Source organism: Alosa sapidissima, chromosome 20, assembly GCF_018492685.1.
Source record: "Alosa sapidissima isolate fAloSap1 chromosome 20, fAloSap1.pri, whole genome shotgun sequence".
Lineage (NCBI taxonomy): Eukaryota > Metazoa > Chordata > Actinopteri > Clupeiformes > Clupeidae > Alosa > Alosa sapidissima.
In genome coordinates, this window is record NC_055976.1 from 19552722 (window position 1) to 19557721 (window position 5000).

The 5000-nt window shown below is 42.9% G+C and overlaps 1 protein-coding gene across 1 annotated transcript in view; it reads right to left on the reverse strand.

Moving 5' to 3' along the window:
- ntrk3b (neurotrophic tyrosine kinase, receptor, type 3b) overlaps nucleotides 1-5000 on the reverse strand; it is a 159312-nt gene that overhangs the window by 78330 nt on the left and 75982 nt on the right.

Consider the following 5000-nt stretch of genomic DNA (forward strand, 5'->3'; position numbering starts at 1 on the left):
CCATGAGTCAGAACCACTCATACTCTCCACCACGTTTCATGAAATCAGGCTGAGGTATTTTTTGTATTCTTCTTATTATTATTTTTTGTGTAATCCTGCACACTGACAGACAAACATACAAACAAACCACACTGACAACATATCTCCTTAGTGGAGGTAATACTGAACTTATCATAAATCAGGAAGGGACACAATAAGAGCAGGAGTGATGTTATATCCATGCAGAGTGTGTGTCTGCAAGAGAGACGAGTGTTAAGGAGAGAAGATATATATTATTCATGTGGATATTATGGGCAGACACACAGGAGAGAATTATGTACACGTAGCAACTGGAATTTGTCCACTTGGGGCTACAAGTCTGAGATCATTTAAGACGCAGATGCTTTTATCTAAAGTGCCTTTCGATAATAATAATCATTTTAAAAGTCATTTTCTAAATTACATATCTTAAACTGCATGAAGCAGCTTCTGAAACAGCTGATCATATATCTGTCAATATTATCTTCATTTTGCTTTTGATTACGCTTCCTACATTGCACGTACTTTCCTACAAAGTGCTGTTAGACACTCTCCATTGAGTCATTACAGCACTCTCTTTATGATTCTCTGGGCCAGATATACAAACGCTTTTGCGCCCACTTCTGGCGTATTTGTTTTGCAGCGTGCGCATAAAATCATGGCGAGGTATGTACAAACAGGCCACACTGAGGTAAAAGCGCAGACTGCCTGTCGCGGGAGCGGAAAATTGCAAATTGCACTTGTCCGTGTCATGCATATGCATTCATGGGAGGGTCAAGGGGAAAGTGGGAGTTTAGCGTAAAGAGATGGGAGGGGGAGCGTAAAAAGCGCCTAATTAAGTATTCCGCGATATTGTGCAAAAACTGCCCGTGAAAGCGCATGTGTATTCTGCGGCTAAATATTTCCGCCTTGTAAAAGCAGGTGTTAAAGCAACACCAAAGAGTTTTTTGTACCTTAAAATAATGTTTCCAAAATCGTTTCAGTCGTTCATCAACTTGTAACAGGGTGAACGGCACTTCTGCATTCGCTTCGCGGCCCTCTATCGGCTATAACCGCACAATGTAAGTTTGCAAGATCGGGTAGCGGATCTGTAGTTCAATGGAATGAGACATAAGAAACTAGAAAAATTTGACTTGCATCTGATGTTGCAATACATCGTACTTTCATAAATCGTGCAACATATTCTACCTTGTCTGTGGACATCGTTATTTACAAAGCAGGTGCTGGATAAGCAAATAGCGTGCGTGCGAAAGAGGGAAAGTTCTTTGGTGTTGCTTTAATCCAAATTGCAGTTAAATGCTTCAGTAAGAGTACCTTTCAAAGACAACAGAATCGCTATTTAGAGCACCAATTTTGCATCTTTTGGCAGAAACAAGAGATGACACTGCAGTGCAGTGCTAAATGCCAAATTGGTTGTTATTTTTTCTTTAGCTTCATGAATACACCAATTATCTCTGGCATCCTGTTGACACATGCTCATACAGTATACATGTGTATATACAAGGCACACACAAACACACACACACACACACACTAAAATTACCAACCCTCTTTGCAGGTGGATTGAAGCCTTTAACAGCTAAATCACCGCTTTAATATTCAACACACAGACACACACACACACACACACACACACACACACACACACACACACACACACACACACACAAGTGTTCAGATCTCTGTGGAAATCTCCCTCCTACAAAAACCAAAGTAGAACAAAGCTGCTTGAGAAAACCTTAGGAAGGTACACAAGCCTCATGACAAATGTGAAAACCCTACATGAGATACCAAATGCATCCCTGACAGCCTAACTCTGTAGTCCGACCACGTTTACCACTAGGTTTTCACCAGACAGAGAAAAGTGCTTTTAACAGGCAGTACAGTTTGTTTTTAGCACAGATAATGTGCATGACAGGGTAGCGAAGCGCACCGCACACGGACACTGTTACTATAGTAACGTTAGTAATATGTTATCAAGAGCGCAAGGAATGAGCTGTCATCTGTCACTTTATGAGTTCATCGACACTATTTCAGAGAGAAGTCAGAAAATTCCCCTTTAGGGCCAAAAGTCGACATGACTAGCCTATCAGGGATCAAAGACAGCGCTGTGGGGTATCTTTGTGTGGGCAAGAGCTCACACGAGTCACTCTGACAAGGGCGACCCTTAAGCCATGTGGGCCTCAACATGAGGGATCTTATCGTACATGCCACTCATGGGAATAGCAATCTGGGAAAGAGATGGAATTCTCAGTCCTCTGGGGTCAAAAATCTACATGTGGTTTAAAAGTGGAATCAGTGTATCAATATCAACATAGCTTGCGTACGCTTTACTGTGTATCTGTCTATAAGAGCTAAGAAGCAGCTTTTTCATTGAGAGTACTAAGCCATGTTACAGTAAAATAACAAAATAACATCCCATCCAAACACAACTAGGGAAAAAAAGCTCTCTCGAAAACATCCTGGAAACTATAATCAGTCTTGCCAGATTTGTCACTTTGATTTACCAGACACTGGTACGTCAACCAAAGTGTCAGTTTGATTTAGACATAAATCAATCAGTTAGAAGGTTCACAATCCTCAACCCAAAACGTCTTCCCCGCATGCCACCCAGAGAGTCACGTTCACACATCGGCTTCTCATACAGTGACGGACGTGTAAGCGACAGCCGTCAGAGACAGAATGAATGTGGGAGTAGGCCATCAGGAACCATCAGGAACCATCACAGTCAAACAGGGACGGGAGCCCCATCAACAGGAACCACAGGAACCAGCTCTCCACACATCTTTTATGTTAACAGCCAGGTCTGACACCGGGTCCGTTTGCAGAGTGTAAAAATATATTTATTTTTTTTGAAGACTGGTCTAATGTTTTTGAATGATTATAGAATGGAAGCTAACACCACTACTTTACGTACTGTACTATACGTTACATGCCTGGTGTAGTCTGTATGAGTGTCATTCATTTTTACTGTGTGAACGGAGAGTAAAACTCTAACACATTGGGCCCAAATTTAAAATAACAGGCAAAGTGCAGTCAGTCAATGAGCAAAACGGTATAGTCCATGAACTAAAACTATCATGTGGCAGTTTGTGTTTAGAATCTTGCTCATAGAATCAAATTAGAAAATAGGTTTTGTTAGTAGTTATTAAATCAGTTTAGGTAAGACTAGAATTTCACTCTGCCCACCACTTAAATGAGAGCCCATTCATTTACTAAGCTGATGGGTGGCAATGTTTTTCCCTCTTAATTTGGGGCCATAGTCCTGGTCATGACAGCAATCTCACCTTATCCCACCTCAACAGGATAAAAATCCAAACAAACAAACGCACAAACATAATTGCTTCATTTTAAGCCTTTGTCCCCTTCTAAGGTTAGGTTAGTTTGTTGATGGAAAGTGATACCAGATAACATTTAGAACGGATACCTCCAAAAGCACCTTGTCTATGCCAGTAAGGGGTGCTGTATCGTCTTGAGTAGTGTGCTTCGGGCTTTCCTAGAGAGTACTTCATTTTAAATGTGTCCCAATGTGCTCAAATGTGGTGCATTATTGGAGTTTAATGTGATGGTTCTGATGCTATGTTTACAAAGGGCTGGCGCTACTCTGAATGGTGTGAAAAATAACATGATTCGGCAGCCTACCGAGAAATGTTCTTCTCTTCCTACCACACCATAAAACACACACACAGCCTGAAGGCTGATTGGAGAGGCTGTTCCCCAATATCACTCACTCACTCACACTCACACTCAAACTCACACAGAAAGAGAGAGAGAGTATGTGTGAGAGAAAGAGAGATAGAGAGGGAGAGGTCCACACGAAAGCTATGTATGAGTGACAGATTTTTATGTGTATGTGTGTGTGTGTGTGTGTGTGTGTGCGCGTGTGTGTGTGTGTGTGTGTGTGTGTTTGTTGCGGGGGAGGGTGTGTGTTTGTGGCCTTCATCAGTCAACTGAGTGTGTGGGAATGGGGGTAGTGATAACAGAGGATTGGGAAGCCTGCAGGACTCCACAAATGAGACACATCTAAAATCAGCAGTCCAACAACACACACACACACACACACACACACACACACACACACTCAGACACACAACCACAGACAAACAGACACACACACACACACACACACACACAAACACACTGTTGTAGCGTCTGCTGAGACCTGTCATTTAGTGTGTCCTGCGGTCACTCACGGCCAGACCAATCTGTAGAACAGCACAGCACTTCAGAGATGGACAGACACACATAGTGGAGAGGAGGAGGGGAGAGGCAGAATATTGATGGAGAAAAAGAAACACACACACGCACACACACACACACACACACACACACACACACACACACACACACACACACACACACACACACACACACACACACACACGCACACACACACACACACACACACACACACACACACACACACACACACACACACACACACACACACAGACAGAAGACTGAAAGAAAGCAAAGGAAACAGTAGAGGAGAGGAGGGGAGGGAAAAAAAAATGTGTTCAAAACTAAAAAGAATGAGACAGATAGTGATAGAGTGATGAGACAGCTGCAGAGAAGGAGAGAGATGAAAATAGAGAGAGAGAGAGGCAGATGGAGGAGAGAAGGAAAAGAAGAAAGGGAGGAAGAAGGGAGGCAAGAAAAGATGGACGACAGAAAAGAAAGAAGATGAGGGATTTGAAATATTGACAGGCAGTAAACAGAGACAGAAAAAGCCCAAATGTGTCTGACAGAGAAAGGGAGGGATAGTGAGAGATGGGGGAGATGGAGAGAGAGAGAGGAAGGGAAAAGTCAAGATTAAGAAAAGAGAGGAAGAGAGGTACAGAAAGATCGAGAGAGGGAAGGAGAGGGGGAGAGAGAAGGAGGGTTGAAAGACTGAATGTCTGGGCTCTTTGTTTCTGAAAGTGCCACCAAGTGAACTGGAAAGGCAGTTGACGGGCCGTAAGCACATCGACTTGGTGGCTTGT